The sequence below is a fragment of the Vipera ursinii genome, assembly GCF_947247035.1.
Source record: "Vipera ursinii genome assembly, chromosome: 7".
NCBI lineage: Eukaryota > Metazoa > Chordata > Lepidosauria > Squamata > Viperidae > Vipera > Vipera ursinii.
In genome coordinates this window covers 25,645,352-25,666,359 of record NC_139521.1, presented here as the reverse complement: position 1 = coordinate 25,666,359, position 21,008 = coordinate 25,645,352, and the positions used below count along the sequence as shown (strand labels likewise).

Below are 21,008 nucleotides of genomic sequence, written 5' to 3'. Positions count from 1 at the left end.
CGTCCACCAGTCTTTGCTTCCATTCAGTTAAACATTGGTTTCCTATACTACATGCTTGGTGTCACTTAAGATTTAGTCCATAATCCCTTCTTTTCTGTATTTCTACCACCAATTATTTTATTTATTTGCAAGATTTATAAGCCATTCCAAATACAGGGAGTGCAGAATTATTAGGCAAGTTGTATTTTTGAGGATTAATTTTATTATTGAACAACAACCATGTTCTCAATGAACCCAAAAAACTCATTAATATCAAAGCTGAATATTTTTGGAAGTAGTTTTTAGTTTGTTTTTAGTTATAGCTATTTTAGGGGGATATCTGTGTGTGCAGGTGACTATTACTGTGCATAATTATTAGGCAACTTAACAAAAAACAAATATATACCCATTTCAATTATTTATTTTTACCAGTGAAACCAATATAACATCTTAACATTCACAAATATACATTTCTGACATTCAAAAACATAACAAAAACAAATCAGTGACCAATATAGCCACCTTTCTTTGCAAGGACACTCAAAAGCCTGCCATCCATGGATTCTGTCAGTGTTTTGATCTGTTCACCATCAACATTGCGTGCAGCAGCAACCACAGCCTCCCAGACACTGTTCAGAGAGGTGTACTGTTTTCCCTCCTTGTAAATCTCACATTTGATGATGGACCACAGGTTCTCAATGGGGTTCAGATCAGGTGAACAAGGAGGCCATGTCATTAGATTTCCTTCTTTTATACCCTTTCTTGCCAGCCACGCTGTGGAGTACTTGGACGCGTGTGATGGAGCATTGTCCTGCATGAAAATCATGTTTTTCTTGAAGGATGCAGACTTCTTCCTGTACCACTGCTTGAAGAAGGTGTCTTCCAGAAACTGGCAGTAGGACTGGGAGTTGAGCTTGACTCCATCCTCAACCCGAAAAGGCCCCACAAGCTCATCTTTGATGATACCAGCCCAAACCAGTACTCCACCTCCACCTTGCTGGCGTCTGAGTCGGACTGGAGCTCTCTGCCCTTTACCAATCCAGCCACGGGCCCATCCATCTGGCCCATCAAGACTCACTCTCATTTCATCAGTCCATAAAACCTTAGAAAAATCAGTCTTGAGATATTTCTTGGCCCAGTCTTGACGTTTCAGCTTGTGTGTCTTGTTCAGTGGTGGTCGTCTTTCAGCCTTTCTTACCTTGGCCATGTCTCTGAGTATTGCACACCTTGTGCTTTTGGGCACTCCAGTGATGTTGCAGCTCTGAAATATGGCCAAACTGGTGGCAAGTGGCATCTTGGCAGCTGCACGCTTGACTTTTCTCAGTTCATGGGCAGTTATTTTGCGCCTTGGTTTCTCCACACGCTTCTTGCGACCCTGTTGACTATTTTGAATGAAACGCTTGATTGTTCGATGATCACGCTTCAGAAGCTTTGCAATTTTAAGAGTGCTGCATCCCTCTGCAAGATATCTCACTATTTTTGACTTTTCTGAGCCTGTCAAGTCCTTCTTTTGACCCATTTTGCCAAAGGAAAGGAAGTTGCCTAATAATTATGCACACCTGATACAGGGTGTTGATGTCATTAGACCACACCCCTTCTCATTACAGAGATGCACATCACCTAATATGCTTAATTGGTAGTAGGCTTTCGAGCCTATACAGCTTGGAGTAAGACAACATGCATAAAGAGGATGATGTGGTCAAAATACTCATTTGCCTAATAATTCTGCACTCCCTGTATATCAATAAATAAAATCCACTTTAAGGAGTCTACAATACTCTATCTTCATAAATTCTAATTAAAAACAAAAATGAATCAGAACTATACAAATAATATAGGGCAAATGTGTAAAGAAAAAAAGGTAAAAATTGGGAATACCACACTTAGTGGACACTGGTCTATCAATGAAAATACTATTTCTCTGCAGATTAAGCTCTAGTTAGAACATTCCAGCCCTTCTGGCCTGATGGAACTGCTTTAATGTTTTAATAGACTTTCTAGCCAGGAAGGAAGGAGCCATTCTGATGTCTGGATACCTAAGCATCTGAATTCTTTATTGGACTCCAAGAAGTACATATGTAGTCCTTGACATATGACCACAACTGAGCCCAACATTTTTGTTGCTAAGTGAGACAGTTGTTAAGTGAATTTTGCCCCATTTTATGACCTCTCTCGCTGCAGTTGTTAAGTGAAACACTGTAGCTGTTAAATTACTAACATGGCTGTTAAGTGAATCTGGCTTTCCCATTGACTTTGCTTGTCAGAAGGTTGCAAGAGGTGATCACATGACCCTGGGACACTGCAACCATCATAAATATAAACCAGTTGCCAAGAATCAGAATTTTGATCACATGACCATGGAGATGCTGCAACGGTTGTGTGAAAAACTCACTTTTTTCAATGGCATTGTAAATTTGAACAGTCACTAAATGAACTATTGTAAGTTGAGGACTACCTGTACTATTGTCAAAATCCATTTATATTTCATTTCTAACTGTGCAAATCTAAATCTCACCCCCTTACTGTATTCTGCCATTTCCAAGGAGGGGAAGAGAAGGCAGGGTTGTTAAGAGCTATCTCTATCCCTTCGATGCAAAGTTTGTTTATTCAGCCTGCCTGGAGGCCATCCCAAAAGACCAGGGAAGAAACCCTTTGAACTAAGAACAACAAAAAAAGAGGGGGGGAGGAATTCTGGTTTGTATGTCCGACTGGAATGTGAAGAGGAGGAAGTAATAATGTTGCAAATGTACTGGGGCTCTCCTTCCCCACGAGTTTGACACCTGAAACTTGACTGATCCGGTACTGACCAAATGGACTGAAGAGAGGGGTTTTACTCGGGGACACTTTAAAAGTATCTACCTGTGAGAGAGTTTCCAGATCCTGTCTAGATTATCCACTGTTAACCATGTTTTAGTAAAAGTTCCTCCTGTCTCCAAGAGTTCTTCTTTCCTAATATGTGGATTGGGGTGGGTTCTGACAACTATACAGGTGTTATGTGGGCATACCATGGAAGTCTAATACTGAACATATCGCTGCAGTTGAAGCTTCAGAATGCTCTTCAGTGACATATAGCACATTGCAATAATACAAGTAGAAGGGGACTAAGGCATGAGTGACCATAAGCAGTACTTCTTAATCTAGGAATTGATATAACTGGTGCATAAGACATAATTGTACAAAGGTTCTCCTGACCACACTGCCATATGCTTGACTGTTACCCATCCAGAATCAATTACAGAAAATAACTGGCTTTGAGGGGCTTTAAAGCTCACAGTTATTCTTACCAAGGTTGAGCTGAAGCCATTTCCTTCTCATCCAGACCTAGACACCCTCCAGGCCCTGAGAAAGTACATCAATAGTATTGTTTGAGTGGCTCAGGCATAGATGTACCTGAATAAGATCATTGTACTTAAGTTTAATATTTCAGTTAAGTACAAATCAGACCAGAGGTTCCCAAATCTTTTCAGGACAGAGAAAATGATAGTTAAAAAAATTCTCAGAACCCCTAATCAACAGGGATATTTCTAGTGATTAAAAAATTGGTTTCATTCAAATGAACTTATTTTTTTGGCCTTAGACTCCCACATAACTTCATCAAGTTCTTTTGAAAACTAGAAAAGAGTTTGAAAAACAAACTTGAATTATATTTAAAGAAATCCAGAAACTGAAAAGTAGCAAAGTTGCCAAACCAATTAGTGTAATTGTCAGAATCCATTTATATTTCATTTCTAACTATCTCCTCCGAGCTAAAACCAAATCTCACCTTCCCCTGGATTCTGCCATATTCCCAAGGGGGAGAGGGGATAGCATGCAGGTTTTATTGCTTTCACTTCCTCCATTAATGTAATCTTTTGTTTATTTGCCATTGTGTCTGCTATCCATTACAATGTAACAAATTGTATCTCTCTGAACTTTTTTCTCCCTTATGGGCAAATAGGAAAAGGGGTGGGGGAAGAGACACAAACCTCCGGGATCTGGTTTATTTCTCTAATGGAGGTGTGAAGAGCTGTGGAATGATCATGCTACAAACGGAACTGGATTGATGTTATTTTTCCTTTCCCACAATGGACTTACCACCTGAGGATTGGCCGGTCTGGAACTGCCCGGATGAACTGTGGTGTGGGGTTTGCTTAGGGATACTTTAAAAATATTGATCTGTAACGGAATCCCTCAGATCCTGTCTATTATGCCTGCTATCTCTTATTCTTAGTAAAAGTTCCTGCTTGGAGGAAACTGTCTCCAAGAGTTCTGCTTTCTTAAGATGTGGGGGAAGTAGGTCCTGACAGTAATATTCCATATTCAATCCCTGTATTTTACAATATAATTCATTCTTGAATGACTATCAGCTACATTATGCATACATAATCACAACTCATGAGTCTCATATGACTTCAAAAAACTATATTAAAATCTTATTGAAAATTCATATGTTTGGCATTTCTAATAGCAACACATTATGCAAGAATATAACCATAGTAATACAGGGTTGGATTGTTTGTATTATTAACCCTAACTTTGAATAATTTTTACTCCAGAAGAAACTGGATAAAAACTACCAAACTTAAAAGCTATTCAATTCCACAATAAAAAGTTACAGATTTTTAATAGCAATAGCAAACTTGTATACCACTTCATAGTGCTTTACAGCTCTAAGTGGTTTACAGAGTCAACATATTGCCTCTAACGATCTGGGTCCTTATTTTACTGACCTCGGAAGGATGGAAGGCTGAGTCAACCTTCCAAACTCCTTAATCCTTAATCAAACTTTTTAATAAAAAAATTTCATAATAAAATTTAGGAACTTTGTCAACGAATATTAAGATTTAAGATACCAAATCTTTAGTACGTTAAAGGACATAATAAAAGGATTTTTTGTTTATACTCCTCCAATAATAGCTATAATGCCTTGCTGCATAGCTCTGTCCTACATCCTGAAATCTAAAGGAAAATATCTTGGCAACAAGTGAAGTATGAGGACAATGATTATGCAACTAAAAATTAGGTTCAAAATTTAAAACAAAAAAAGATTAAGCACACAGTCAATTGGATTGAAACTTTTCTAGTGAAAGATGGCCTTACAGAAGTAGTTTCATATACACAATATTCTAAAACATGTTGTGGCTAGACTTAACCTGTTGTCAGGACCCACCTCAATCCACATCTTAGGAAATAAGAACTCTTGGATGCAAGTTTAGTCCAAAAGGAAAATGTTTACTAGGAAGGAATCGATTGTGGGAATACAAGACGGAATCTGACAAAGGTTACATTTCAATCCTATATAAACCATTCCCATTTCAGCCCCTCCCCTCATCCATTTGGTCAGGCTGTCGTCAGTTGCTAGGTGTCAGGTCCTTCCATGGGAAAGGGAACTCTCCTTGGTTTTATGGTTATTGCTTTCCTTTTCAGTTGTAAATGAAGACACAAACCAGATCTGTCTGTCCCCCTCCCTTCCCCCGTTAAAACATCCCCTGTTGTTTGAAAATCGCTTTAGTAACCATCCTCTCCCCCCCCCTCGGAGATGGCAGAATCCCCAGTAATAGCACGTTGTTCTACCTATACAATTATGAAATGTGATATAAATGGATTGCTTGGATATTCTGTATGAAACCTCTTAAGCAACTTAGGTGCTTTAACATGGAGTTTGTTAACCCACTCATTTTCTGAGGAGGGGAGGTGTTTCCATGCCACTAAATATTGTATCGTTCCATGGTGTTTTCTGGAATCTAAGATTTCTTTCACTTCAAAATGTTGTTCTCCTTCCACCATGATGGGGGGTTGTGGTGGTGGGATTTTTTCTCGTAGTGGAGATTGTTGTTCTCTCTTTAATAGACTGCAGTGGAAGGTTGGGTGTATTCGTCTAAGATTTTTGGGTAGTTCTAATTCAACTGTTACTGGGTTTATGATTCTTTTAATTGGAAAGGGTCCAATATATTTTGGTCCTAGTTTTTTACAGGGTTGGAGTGATTTCAGGTATTTTGTGGATAAATATACCATCTCTCCTACCCTAAATGGTGTGGGATCGGTTCTTTTTTTGTCTGCCTGTGTCTTGTATGCTTTTCTGGCATCTTCCAACGCTTTCCTAACGATTGGCCATGTATTTTGTAATTGAGCAATCCATTCCTTCAGATCAGGGATAACCGGTTCTTTTGGGGTTAGTTCTGGTATTGGGTTGAAACTCTGGCCTGTAGCTACTTGAAAAGGAGTGTAACCTGTGCTTGAGTGGACTGCATTATTATATGCTACTTCTGCAAAAGGCAGTAGGTCCGTCCAGTCGGACTGCTGAAAATTAATATAGCATCTCAGATATTGTTCAAGTATATTATTAAGTCTTTCAGAAGCTCCGTCTGTCTGAGGATGGTGACTAGATGACAGTCCTTGGGTGGTTCCTAAGAGGGATAAAAATTCTTTCCAAAATGCCGATGTAAATTGCACCCCTCTGTCAGATATGATGCGTTGTGGTACCCCGTGCAATCTGTAAATATGCTGTACAAAAAGTTTTGCTAATGCTTTTGCAGTCGGGATTTTTTGGCAAGGTATGAAGTGTACTTGCTTAGAGAACAGATCTGTGACAGTCCAGACTACGGTGTTTCCATTACTTTCTGGCAGTTCTACGATAAAATCCATGGCTATTTCTTTCCATGGGGCTGAGGGGTTTGCCACCGGTTGTAACAGACCTGGCGGTTTCCCTTGCAGTCTTTTGGCCATCGCGCAAATTTGACAGCTACCCACATAGCTTTCTATGTCCTTTTTCATAGATGGCCACCAAAATTGCCTTTTAGTTAAGTGTAAGGTTTTTACAAAGCCAAAGTGTCCTGCTGATTTTGTATCATGGCACAGTTGCATGAAATTGATTCTCTGTGTGGCAGGTATATATAGCTTCTCTCCCACCCACGGCAGTCCATCTTTAATTGTGCACACATGTTTATTTTTCTGGAACCATTCATCACTTTCCAAAGATTTCCTGAATTCTATTCCAGTTTGGCTATCTACCTTTGGCTTCATTTTTTCTTGTGCCCTGGTGGTGACTGGTGCTGCCAGTTGTTGTTCCGGTACAAGTGGTTTAAAGTCAGTAACTCTTGTGCTGTTATATTGGGGCATGCGGGATAATGCATCTGCAAGGAAGTTCTTTCCCCCCGGTAAGTGTTTGAGAGTGAAATTGAATCGGTGAAAATGTTGGGACCAGCGGGCTTGCTTAGGAGTGAGCTTCCTGGGCGTTTTTAGTGCTTCCAAATTTTTGTGGTCTGTCCAGACCTGGAAAGGTATTTTATTTCCTTCTAAAAATTGGCGCCATGTTAGTAATGCCCACCTCAACGAGAATGCCTCTTTTCCCCATATTGGCCAGCGTTGTTCTGTTTCTGTGAGTTTTCTGGATGTGTATGTGCATGGTTGCAATGCCCCCCCATCATTTTCTTGTAATAGTACGGCTCCTACCGCTACATCACTCGCATCTGCCTGTATTACAAAAGGTTTGTCAGGATCTGGGTGTTTTAGGACAGGTTCAGCAGAAAAAAGTCTCTTTAGCCTCTCAAATGCTGCTTGACATTCCATTGACCATTTCAGAGGCTGGCTGGGTTTCACGGGTGACCCCCCCTTCGTTTTCAACAAATTTGTGAGGGGCATGGCTATTTGGCCAAATGCGGGGATGAATTGGCGGTAGAAGTTTGCAAACCCCAGGAAACTTTGCAATTGCTTCCGTGTGCGGGGGGGGGGTTGCCCACTCTAGTACTGCCCTGACCTTCTCAGGGTCCATTTCGATGCCCTCTGGAGATATGCGATATCCCAGGTAGTCGATTTTTTCCTGATGGAATTCACACTTTGATAATTTAGCATATAAGTGGGCAGCTCGCAACTTCTTCAGGACTGCTCTGACTAGTTTGATATGTTCCTCTTTGGTTTCTGTGAAGATAAGGATGTCATCGAGGTAAACCAGGACCCCCTTATATAGGTGCTCTCTCAGCACGTCATTAATTAATTGCATAAAGACTGCGGGGGCCCCTTGCAGTCCAAATGGCAATACTTTGAATTGATAGCACCCCATTGGGCAGTTGAATGCAGTCTTCCATTTGTCTCCTTCCTTAATCCTAATACGGTAGTATGCTTCCCTCAGGTCTAGTTTGGTAAAAATCTTTCCTTTCGATAGGTGGGATAACATATCCTTCATTAGGGGAAGGGGGTACAATTACATTCACTAATTGTGTTCCAATTTCTATAGTCCACAACCAAACGAAAGGACCCATCCTTCTTCTCCCTGAACAGAACCGGGGCGGCCACTTTGGGTTTGGCAGGCTCAATAAATCCTCTTTCTAAATTTTTCTTTATGAATCTCTCCATTTCTGCCATTTCCCTTGGGCTCATGGCATACATCCTGGGTTTTGGGAGTTTTGCCCCAGGTTTGAATTCTATGGTGCAGTCTGTGGGGCGGTGGGGGGGAAGCTCATCTGCTCTTTCCTCACTGAAAACCTCAGCCAGATCCCTGTATTCCTCCGGTATCTCTGGTAATCCCTTCTCTTTCCCCACTGCTGCTGTCTCCTCCCTCTGCGTTGGGGGGGTGCTTTTGGAGTCTAAGTTCTTCTGCCCCCCCTTTGGGAAGTTGAGTTCTGCTGTCCTCCAGTTTATCCCGGGGTTCCATTTCTTCAGCCATTCCAGTCCTAGGATCATTGGGCATTCCATGCCTGGGGCCACTATAAACGTTATGTCCTCCTCATGGGGCCCCAGTGATAGGTGGATTGGTAAAGTGGCTAGGGTGGCTGGTCCTCCCCCTGCTATTGTCCCAACTAATTGACTAAAAGAGATTGGATGTTTTAGCCTCCTCACTGGGATGCTCAATCTCTCCACCAGCGTTGGGCTGATAAGGCAGCGGATGCACCCAGAGTCTATCAGAGCTTTTATTTTGGCTGCTTCAGGCATAGGGGAAGCTAATATAGTCACTGTCTTAAGTATGGGTGGAAGGGGTCCACTTACCAATGGTTCTCCCTCTGAGCTGTCTTCCGAGTTGTCCACCGTCCCTGCGGTGCAGGCCGGAGTCCAGTCCCAGTTCCTGGCAGGAATTGTGGACTCTACAGCCTCTGTCCCCTTCATGGAAGATTCTTTTGTGTTGCCTTGGGGCTTCCCCGGCTTCTTGGAGGATGATGCCTCTGGTTTTCGTGGGGGGGCTTTTGAACGACATTCTGCAGCACGGTGGCCCTCTCTCCCGCAGTTGAAGCAACTTGTTGATTTTTTGGCTGTGGCTGGTGGTTTTTCCTCCTCGCGTGTTTGCTCGGGTGGCAAGCGGCCCCATGGTTTTCCTCTGCGGTGTCTCTTCAGTAGGTCTATTTCCACTTCCTCCGCCAGGATGTACCAGTCGTCGAGGTGGGGTGGGTCTCCTCGAGGCAGGCAAGCATCATACAGGTCGTAGTTCAGACTGTCTTTGAAGTGGCTAAGGAGGATGTCTTCTGGCCAGTTCAGCTTGCTGGCAATGGCTCGGAATTCTTGGGTATAATCAGCCACTGCTCGCCTGCCCTGCCTCACCGTTTTGATTCTCTCCCGGGCCTTACAGTCAGCCAAAGGATCCTCGAACCGTCGCCTCAAAGATGACATGAATCGGTTGAAGTCGTTGAGTTCTGGGGCGTTGGAGTCATGCAAGTTCACCACCCAGTCTGCAGCCGTCCCGTCCAGGGCAGATTGCACAATTCGGATGCGTGTTTTGTCACTGGGGATATCCCGTCCGTACTCTTCCATGTAGCTGAGGATTTGGGTTAGGAAAAATCCCAGTCGTGATGGCTCCCCCTTGAATTTGACTTCCAGGGGCGGGAGTCTTTGGCTGGAGCGTTGTCTGCGCCGTGGCCGGTATCGCTCCTCATCCTGGTCCCCATCTGTGGTTCTGGGGGGGGTACTGCTGAGGCAGCAATTCCTGTTCCATTGGATGGCCCCGGGGTTTCAGGTGCTGGATCCCCTCCGTTACCTTTCCAGTTGCGTCCCCAGGCGCTGCCTCGGTTGCGATTTTCAGCTCTCCCTCAGTGAACTCAGGGTTGCTTTCATCAGATCAATGGCCTTTTCCAGGATCCGCTCCTCCTCGCTGGCGTGCAGGGAACTCTCCATCTCTTGCCTCCATTCCGGTTGGTGGTTACTACGCCTCAGGGTCTTTCCTCCCGAAGCCTTTTCCCACTCACTTTTCCTTCCAACGCCCATCGACCACCGGGGTTTTCGGTCGTACTGCTCCACCGCTTCTTCCCCGGGGGAATATGCTGCTTCAGCTTCCCATTGTCTCTGGGATTCCATTTGGGGGGAAGACTCCCCCTCCATGGGGCTTCCCTCCTCTCTTGCTTCGTCGCCAGACATTTGTATTTGTTGCAAAGTCCCCCGGTAAGGTTTTCCCTTCCAGGTTGACTCTTAAAGCAGATTCCGTCTACTGTCAGGACCCACCTCAATCCACATCTTAGGAAATAAGAACTCTTGGATGCAAGTTTAGTCCAAAAGGAAAATGTTTACTAGGAAGGAATCGATTGTGGGAATACAAGACGGAATCTGACAAAGGTTACATTTCAATCCTATATAAACCATTCCCATTTCAGCCCCTCCCCTCATCCATTTGGTCAGGCTGTCGTCAGTTGCTAGGTGTCAGGTCCTTCCATGGGAAAGGGAACTCTCCTTGGTTTTATGGTTATTGCTTTCCTTTTCAGTTGTAAATGAAGACACAAACCAGATCTGTCTGTCCCCCTCCCTTCCCCCGTTAAAACATCCCCTGTTGTTTGAAAATCGCTTTAGTAACCATCCTCTCCCCCCCCCTCGGAGAGATGGCAGAATCCCCAGTAATAGCACGTTGTTCTACCTATACAATTATGAAATGTGATATAAATGGATTCTGACACCTGTTTCCCAAAGTTGCACCAAGGTAATGACAGACAGCATTAAGCATAGCCTAAAAATCACAACAACCTCCTCCTGCCTTCTCAGGAAAGGCATTGCCACTGCTTCAAGTACATTTTAAGAGAAATATTGTAGGAAAACATCCTACAGAAACACTTACCTATGCATGTCTTCTTTAATTCAGTTAAAATTAATCTGAATTAACAAGATACAAGACACAAACAAAATTTAATGAGGACATTTCTCACAAGACAGATTCCCTAAAAATATTCATGGAAAAAGGAAGAAATTACCAAATCTCAGAAAGATTGCCCAGGTTTTTTTTTCCATCTGTACAGTGGGGATATTTTGTCTAACAAGATACCCTATAAAGTTCCTTCCTTTTTTCCAAAAAGGAGAAAAGAGCAATAAAAAGTAAAGCAGCATCCAAATTAACAGTCTAAAATCCCTGTAAGATATTGCCTTTATTATTATTTTTTTTAAAAAGAATCACAGCACAACCTAAGTCTTCCATTGTGCTAAGACTATAACTCCCAGAATTTTCAGTTAACTTAGGACTTGTCCAAACACATCCAGAAAACACTAGGATGAGAAACACTGGCTTCAGCATTTCACAGAGAACAACTTTCTTAGTTAACCTCCTGCTACTATAAAGTCAAGGTTAAAACAGCCTTTGAGACAATGCCTCACTTTGTCTTTTCATTCCCACGTTTTAGGTGCAACATATATAAAAAGGCAGGCTTGCCTCCACCATCTCTCTTGCAGTTAAATGGCAGCGGGAGGGAGGAGTGTGCCTATCTTGTGAAGGATGCCGGCAAAATTTCTAGCTAGATCACATCTCTTTCACTCACACACATCTGCTGTATTGTTTGTCACACTCTAGTTCTTCCATTGCGTCTCTGAAAATATGATTCCTATCTATCTCTATCCCTGATCTAGCGCCCAGGCTAAAATCCACCCTACCTGGCCCCGTGGCGCCGCCTGGTGATCCCCGGAGAGGGTCTCACACATGCTCGTGCTCCTGAGCTGGGAAGAAAAACCTGGACTCTGCGAGAAAGGGGGCGGGACTTTGTAGAGGCAGGACAAACTCCTCGAGATTAAATCCTACCAACCAATCAATTTCCGACGGCGTTCACATAACTGAAGCTTTTTTTTTGCCGGAGATGTAAGCTTTCTGTGCGCGCAAGCGCACCGAAGGACTTTATATCATGGGCCTGGCACAAGAAGCCTCGTTCCAATTGGTTTGCGACTTTGCGCAACCGCCTGAACAGGTTTGTCAAATACCCAGCGTAAACTTGCTGACCCAGAAATATTATAGTAACAAGGAGGCGTTTCTCAGTTCCATATCCGCCAAATGTCTTAAGATTTGAACCTCAAGGTAGGAGCTAATAGCCTGGACTACAACTGGAGTACACGAATTTAAGGAAGATAGCTATTGGAGGATCTTATTTCATTGGGTTTCAATTACATCTTACAGGTTTTGATAAACAACACGACCAAAAAGAGTACCCCAAAGCAGTACCTTTAGATCTGAAAGCAGACAGGACAAACAGTTGAATTAGCATCAATCTGTGTTCTATTTGTAATGGACAGTTGCGATTCAGTAAAAAAGGAAGACAAACGGTAGTTAACATCTTTGGGATGTGGGCACTAGCAAGTTTCAGTTCCAATAATTTAATCAGACAGAATTTCATAAAGTAAAAGCTGGAGGAGGAGCTGAAATGAGTGGTAATGGTAAAACTTTGTTCTTTTAAATGTTTTTTAAGTTTATAAAGGATTTGTGTTTCTATATGACTGCTGAATTTGGTAAATTTGATAGTGTGTTTCCTGGCCTACTTTCCAAATTATGGCTATTTGGTAGCTGAACACATCAAGTTATGCTAGTCTGACTTGGAAATAGGAAGATTTCTGAAGTTCAGAATTTTGCTTGCAAGATTTGAGTATTATAACAAGAGTGGCCACCTGATTTTGTGTGATTAGTAAAGTTAATTGATTTTGGTAGCAAAAATGGTTATCTGTGACAATTTTAAGGAAATATTGAATTGCAAGTAATGGAATAAGTTTTCCAGTGAAAAATTTGGACCTTTTTGCACCAAAGATGAAAAGAAAATCTTACAAACCCAGACAATTGGACCAATTTAGCTAGCTGGAGATAGGCACTATGCCCTTCTAGTTTGTTCTTGACGATTTGAGTTAAGAGGTTAATCATTCTTAATATTGAACGAATTAGAATTCTCTACTGTGCTCATTTATAATGAGTGTTTATTTGAAATATGCCCATTCCGGTTACTTATCTTTAATAAATTACGACATTATTTGTGGCTTGGTTTCCACTGAGTTAACGGTTAAAATTCTACATTTGTAGAATCAAGAATTTTCCCATTAGAAAAAACAATGAACCCACATAATTTATTTTTTAAAAATGGCTCAGTCAAATATAGTCAAATATTTCATAACGGTTAATTTATATGCAAAGGAAATAGGATAATAGGAAGAATTAAGGTTCTGAATTAGTAACTACAGTGCTAACAAAGTACCGAAACGTGTGCATTGTAAAGTACAATATGCAATAGAGAGGAATCTTACGTTAAACCGGCCTTCGCTGGGCTTCCACTCCTTTCTAAAGCTTCCACGTCATCACGTGGCCTTTCGCTCGCTGTTGCTAGGGTGAAGTTGTAGGCAATTAATGTGGCGCTCCCTATCTGGTACATCCGAACTCATAGGTCCCGTTTTGTCCAATGAGAGAGAAAGTTTTAGATAGCCTTCCTATAGCAACGCGAAAGAGGTGGGACCGAAGGTTGAGGCTCGGTTGAAGTAGTTGAAGAACGAGATGGACTCTCAAACGAAGTTGTGCAAAGACGCGGGAGGCTTCTTGTAGCGGGACTCGGATGGCTTTTCTCACGTTACAACAGATTTGATATTTGTTCCGTGGTGGATGCTCCGCTCACGTTTGTTGCCTTGTAAGTTACCTCAATTTTGTGTCTTAGTTCTTTCTCCGGAATGGGTGTGTCAAAGCCAAGACGGCAGTGATCATTCTGAAAAGAGAAGGCCTCTGCTTACCAATTACAGTGTCGGACAGCTGTATTGGGAATGCAATTTTGGAAGATATTGTAATATAAATAATTAGAGAATTCTTATCCAGAGCTTATTAAAATAATTAGTATTCAGAAACTACTATAACGTGAAAATCTACTGAAAAAATTAAAATCTCGCTTTGTGCTATCAATTGCTATTACGATGAATTCAAGGATGAATGCTAAACTCTTGTTCCGTCCTTGAAAATGTCTTTACTGCAGTTTAGTATAGTACAATAGGTTTTTTTTCTTTGAAATCAAAGAGAAACGACTTGCATATTATAAACGAACTCATGCGGAATTTCTATGATGGAGTTGGGGAAGATGGTCCTAGAAGTGTCCCAAGTACCAAACCTTTACCTTAAACAGTAATGTAGCTTATTTTGAACAGGGATAAATGTATAACAGGTTGGATAAGTCTGTTTCTCTTATTGGGACTCCTGTTTGCTTTTATTTATTAATTACCAGGTGTATGACTACATAAGACACTCAACCTTATATTCAAGAGCTTACTTACGCCAGCAGTTTCATAGACATGACACAGCTAAATGTTGCCTTATTTCACACAAGGGAGATATGCAGAAAGTAAGCAGAACAAAGAATATCAAACCGTTTGCCTCTATCGGCTTCAATATTCAGCATTCTTGGATTCTGGACCTTGTCCTCTCACTTTTTCAAGTCAGCTTTTTCCCAGCCTTGAGAGTTGGAGACCTCTGTTCTATATTTATATAAGCACTTTTCCCCCTAGTTTGAAATTTGTTAGTTCCCACCTTACCAGATTCACTCTTCTATTGTGGGAGTTTAGATTTACCAAATTCTAATTTTCTACCCAATGACCCTTATTAGTTTCAGGTATACAATAAATGCTTATTGGTAATTAGAGTAAAATTTTGGTTCCCGATAAACTAATTCCTTTGAGGCAGAATAAAACTGCTGCCAATTCATTCTGCTACTCATCAGTCAGGTAGTAAAGTTTGAGTTTCTGTAAAACAGATCCACCTTTCAATGTAGTTAGACATTCGAAGATGATAAAGTGATAGTACTGAGAACTCCAGATCCAGAAAAATCAATAGGTAATCTTCTAGTCTATCAAGGTACTTTCATTCCCTAAAAATGATTAATCCCGAATAACTTTAAAGCAGTTAAGTATCTTATTTCATCCATAATTTATATAAAGTAATGAAGGGATTTTATTATGCTTAAGGTTGATACTTTGTAATCATCTTTGTTTATGTGAAAGCAGTTTTGTAGGTGCTTTATATTGGGAAATTAGTTATATAAAAGCAAATGTTTCATGCTTTAGGTACAGGTAATTCCTTACATGAAAAGAGCATGGTAAGGGGAGGGGGAAAAGGAGCTGTGGTGGAGCCTGGTTGTTGTATATGAGTCATCATCTACAGTAGGAATTATTTTTCTGTACCTTTTAGTTCCTAGTACCAAGACCAAATCTCTTTGTTCTGGAAAGGTATAAAAGGTGGAAGGCATCTTTGCTGGTTGTTGCCTTCATCTCTGGCCACCCAACTCTATTTTAATCAAAATAAAAATTGTTTGCTTGCTGAAACCTTGGCTCAGGAGTTTCTTTTGGCTCTTTCCTGAGTAGTGCTGGGGCAATTGTGAGGCTAAGTGTAAAACCTTACATCCTGGCGCCCAAACGTGGGGGCAAGCTTCAAAGGCTCTTTCCCCCCACATCTGGAGATCCCTGTTAGAATCCCAAGAAGTTTTCATTTCTCAGCGGGAGGAAACTGACAGCAACTAAACCGTAAGTCTTAGAGCGCCCCTGGGCATTTGACCTAGGAGACTCCTGTGCTTAATCTTTGTTGGTGGATCCATGTCTTGAGGAACCTGAACGCCTGAATTCAATGAGGTTTCATGCTTCTCCACTGACGGGAGAAAGGGAGAAATTGCAACAGGTGCCTTGGTGAGTAAAAGACATAAAAAAGCTTTGGTAATCCTGGAATAAGACAGGTGGTTGATCGCTCCAACTTTGTCCTCTAGAGATAAGCATAAAAATAATAAAATAAATGAAGCATAAAGAAATAAATGAAGAAATGAGTAAGGAAAGAGGGTGTTGAGAAACTGTCTTCTAATACAGGATAGAGAGTGATTTAAGGAAAGTAATTAGAATGTAATTTTTTTTGCAGAGGTTTTGGTAATTTTGAAATAAGAAAGGGGGCTGATCTCGACTAGTCCTCCAGAGAAAAAATTAATTACTAAATTACAAATTAACTAAGTGAAAAGGGAGGAAGCCGAGAAACTATCTTGAAGAAAAAGAAAAAAATATATGGGGAATCTCAGTAATTTAAAAGAAATAAATCAAAATGTACTCCTCTGCAATTTGTTTGAACAATTCGGAGGTTTTGAAACCTCAAGTGGCTGTGAAGTTTAACCCTGTCAGACAATGTCTGGTGGTGCTTTTTTTTGGTTGTGTTGTTATTGTTGCTGTATAGCAGTAAAAATCATCTTCAAGAAGGCAACTTTGAAAAACTTCGTAAACCTCCGGTTGGCTAGTTTATCTGATAACAGCTAAAGCCACGGAAGAAAAGAAAAGAAGATTCAAGGAAATGAAAGCAAGTTTTTTCACCTCTTTTTTTTCTTTTAATCTGTCTCTTTGGACTATTCAATTCCCTTTTGTTGGAGTTGAGGACACCTCCCCCTTCACACCTGCAAAAGACCCCAGGTTCAATATTCCTTTTAGTCTTTCCCCACGTTCTTTTGAAGTTGGTGGGATAAATTGGAAGTAACCATAAATGTTCCCCTCCTTTTAATTAAAAGAGGAGGCCTGTTTTGGTCTCAGACTCCAAATTGATGTGTGTTTTGTTTTGTTTTATATATGTTTGGACATTTGGAACATTAAACATGGACTTGGAATGGTGAGAAAAATGGGAGATGGTTAAAGGGGCCTATTAAAACCATATTTGGTTGAAATCACCTCATGATTTTTCTTGCTTCTTGCAGGACGAGCCATATGTCTAAATGAATGTTGTTTTAATAGTATCTGTATGTGTGTATATATATATATATATATATATATATATATATATATATATATATATATATATATATATATATATATATATATATATATATATATATATGTCTGTGTTGTTCTGTGTTATTCCAAGACTTGGAAGAGGGTCAAAACCCTCTCTGATAACACCAAACAAAATCCTATTTTTAAATAAGTTAAAAATATATGTTTTGCCTGGAGAAAGTATGAAATGATATGTTTGTATGTGAAATTGTTTATGCAAGCAGTTGGAATGGACATGAATGAGTTAATTTGCTGATGTGTAAACGTGTGTGTGTGTTAGCCCTCAAAACCCACCCACCCCCATCTCTGTCCCAGTCTGTGAAAGGAACAGTAAATTGCTGATTTTATTGTAAATGGAAAAGCAATAGCAAGGATGTGTGAGTGAATTTATGGAAAATGCATCTGAAGGAGAGCAAACTATTTTTTTTAGTGGTGAGATTTTTGTAAAATTTCTTTTACTTTTCCCCCCTGTCTCTTTCTCTCTCCCCCCCACCACTGTATTACTTTAAGAGTGAGAGAGACAGACAGAAGGGGGGTCGTTTTAACTTTTTTTTCTGCCTAGAATTCTGGTCTGAGGAAGGGGGGGTGGATGTGAAATTTAATGCCCACTGTTGCAGTTTCAGCTTGCAATTTTTTTTACTTGAAAGAGGAGAGATTAATTGTTGGACAAAGTGTTTTGGAAAACTTTTGAATTTTAGTTAGACCCCTCCCTCCCCCTTTCTTTCTATATATATGTCTGTGTGTGTATATATAAATATATATATGTCTCTGTGTGTGTGTATATATATACGAAAACAAATATATATATATGTATATGTATACGTATACGTATACGTATATATCTATATAAAAAGGTAAAGGTAGAAGTTCCCCCGCACATGCGTGCTAGTCGTTTCCGACTCTAGGGGCCGGTGCTCATCTCCATTTCAAAGCCGAAGAGCCAGCGCTTGTCCGAGGACGTCTCCGTGGTCATGTGGCCGGCATGACTAGACGCCAAAGGCGCACGGAACGCTGTTACCTTCCCACCGTAGTGGTCCCTATTTTTCTACTTGCATTTTTACGTGCTTTCGAACTGCTAGGTGGGCAGAAGCTGGGACGAGTAACAGGCGCTCACACTGTTACGCGGCACTCGGGATTCGACCCGCCAAACTGCTGACCTTCCAATCGACAAGTTCAGCGTCCTAACCCACTGAGCCACCGCGTCCCTTCCTATATCTATATATCTATATCTATATCTATCTATATACATACACACCGTATTTTCCGGCGTATAAGACTGTTTAACCCAGGAAAATCTCAAAAGTCGGGGTTTGTCTTATACGCCCAGTCATCTTATACGCCGGAAAATAGTAAATCAATCTTCGGGAACAGAGACATTAGTGGAAATGGACAAATCCAGCACTCGAGAACAGGGAAAGACGGCCTCCTCATAAATAAACCAACCAGCCTAACCGAGGCTGAGGCTCCAGCTTACCGGCATCCTAGGGCAGCAGCCCGTTGTTTTTTTTTTGTTTTTTGTTTTTGGAAGGGAGCAGGATTTAAGTGCGTACCGAGACGCTGGTGCTTCACGAGCACGAGAGCTCAAGGGAGTGCGGGAAGCCAGGCGGAGGCCGACCTGGCATGTTCGTGCAGAGCTAAGCTGCACCTGACCCTGGGAGTTTGACTTCAGGGCATGGTGCCGTGGCAGACCTACAGCAACACCCGCCTGGGAAGGCGCAGCTCGGGAATTGCAACAGGCAGACTGCAGCGGAAAGCTGGCGCTGGGGCTTCAGCAGCCTGGGGTTGCCCCTCCGCCCTAAAGTAGAAGGCAGTCTTGGGGAGGGTGTGTGTGTGAATCTTAAATTTGCGGCTCAGGGCTGAGTCCATTTCTTCCCCCCCACTCCTCCGCCGCCCTGTTCATTAACTAACCTATGGAAAGAACCGCCTTCTTTCAGACCTGGTGCCTTCCCGAAGTGTTGGGCCACAATGCTCGTCGCTCCTGGCCGAAACAGCCAGCGCATGTGGCTGAAGTAGAAGGGGGCGCCAAGGCGAGAGGAGACGAGGTTTAGGTGAGGCAGAGCAAAGCTGATCTCGAGGCCAAAAGCTCTTGATAAACCTTCAACTAATTGAGAAGCAGCCCTGACTTCCTACTTATGTCTGGCAGAAGCAGTTTGTTCACTTTGTCTAGACAGGCACAATCATACCAAAGAGAATGCCTGTGGAGATTCTCAGTCATGCAGGTCATGGTTGTGTTTTTTTCCAAAAGGCAACTGAACTTTCTTGGTGGTTGTTTTCTTTCCCCCTATGCAAACGTTTTGCTTCTCATCCAAGAAGCTTCTTAGTTCAACTAAAGAAGCTTGCTTGGATGAGAAGTGAAAACATTTTCAAAGGGAAAAAAAACCAAGAAAGGGCAGTTGCCTTTTGGAAAAAGCACCTTTGGGAGTACCAAAGAGTGTTATCATTAATAAGTGTAAGTGTTACAAATATACAAATAAAATCTACATGAGCCAGTCAAGTCAATAGTACTGTATTCCTACATTGCCTCATAACTACAAGTGTGCTAAAGCTCACAACATATTAGAAATGCATCTTTTTTGTATGTCAGTCAACTGGAGAGAGCTGGACATATCTAGAAGATTCTGCTACTGGAGGACATTTATAAAATAAAAATAAGGTCACAGGTTAATGACTTGCTAAGCTATGCACAAATAAAAATAGGCTGGGTTTATTTAGAAAGATCAGAAGCAAACAATGAATGTTAAACATCAACACACTGTATATCCAAACAGCTAAGATAAAAGCGTCATTGTCTCTTTTTGCCTAAGATGCTGAGAATCAAAACATTTTGGTTAAATCAGTCTTTCCCTAGCTTGGCATTCTCCAGATGTGTGAAAATTAAAATTCTCAGCCAGAATAATTTTGAACATTGTTAACTCTAAGGCACCTGAGGAGCACCACATAGGGAAAACTACTTTTTAACCCATGAAAATCTTCTCAAAAGTCGGGGGTCGTCTTATATGCCCAGTCGTCTTATACGCCGGAAAATACACTGTATATATATATATATATATATATATTCATCAACCAAAAGAAATTACTTTGAATTTTTTCTGCTTAGATTTGTAAGTTTTAACCTACTTAATGGAAATTTGTTTCCATCTGCTTAGAATCTGATTAAATTGGAATTTGACTAACTTTATATTAAATGCAATACTAGAATTTGATATAAAACTGTTTCAGTGGCTCAGAATGTCTCATTTGGCTTGTATACCTTTTTGTGGAGTTGATGGAGGGTGATATCTGGGAGAATTCTGTCATTGTTTGGAACAGGGAAGGAGTTGAGAAGATTTTTAGGATTGTGAATGGCTATGTTGTTTTGACTAAACTGTTAGGAAAAGAGGGAGCCAGTAGCATTTTTGTCTAAAATTGACATTTGGGGAAGTCTTGCTGGTTAGCATTTCTTATTAAGTGTGGGTAATTTTAAATCAGTGAGCACCTGTTACTCGTCCCAGCTTCTGCCAACCTAGCAGTTCGAAAGCACGTAAAAATGCAAGTAGTAAAATAGGGACCACTACAGTGGGAAAGTAACAGCGTTCCGTGCGCCTTTGGCGTCTAGTCATGCCGGCCACATGACCACGGAGACGTCCTCGGACAAGCGCTGGCTCTTCAGCTTTGAAATGGAGATGAGCACCGGCCCCTAGAGTCGGAAACGACTAGCACACATGTGCGGGGGAACCTTTACCTTTACCTTTTAAATTTAAATCAGAAAGCCAAAAGGAGGTAACCACTTGTTCATATCAAAGTAGTCGGGGGGGGGGGTGGGAACAGAAAAGAAAGAAAAGAAAAAGAGGGACATAATGAAGGTACAATAATAGATGGAGAAAAAGAAAAATGTGAGTGGAAGCTGGGAGAATTTCCCTCCCTTGGTCAGCAATAACCTGTGGATTTTATGCCTTACAGCAGGTTCTGAGGTTGTTAGTAAGGGAGAAGCAGAATATATACACTGACTCCAAGTATGCTTATGGAGTCTTGAATACTTTTGGAGAAGAGAAATGTAGAGGATTCATTAATAGTAAAGGGAAATAGTTGGTTCATGTAAA

At 41.3% G+C, this 21,008-nt stretch overlaps 2 protein-coding genes across 9 annotated transcripts in view; one reads left to right on the top strand and one right to left on the bottom strand.

Annotated features, from left to right (window-relative positions):
• Positions 1-13,467, bottom strand: part of CLCN3 (chloride voltage-gated channel 3) — an 82,711-nt gene extending 69,244 nt beyond the window's left edge. For 2 of the 6 annotated variants that reach the window (XM_083367580.1, XM_083367586.1), the window contains exon 1: positions 13,411-13,467. The gene's annotated coding sequence lies outside the window, so the exon portion shown is untranslated. Of the gene's footprint in view, positions 1-3,263; positions 3,281-10,984; positions 11,015-11,117; positions 11,137-11,787; positions 11,865-13,410 lie in introns of those variants that run through there. The other 4 variants (XM_083367581.1, XM_083367583.1, XM_083367582.1 and 1 more) reach the window with 4 other exon arrangements.
• A 156-nt stretch (positions 13,468-13,623) lies between these two features.
• Positions 13,624-21,008, top strand: part of NEK1 (NIMA related kinase 1) — a 100,869-nt gene continuing 93,484 nt past the window's right edge. For 2 of the 3 annotated variants that reach the window (XM_083367276.1, XM_083367275.1), the window contains exon 1: positions 13,624-13,784. The gene's annotated coding sequence lies outside the window, so the exon portion shown is untranslated. Of the gene's footprint in view, positions 13,785-15,692; positions 15,817-21,008 lie in introns of all 3 variants that reach the window. The other variant, XM_083367274.1, reaches the window with a different exon arrangement.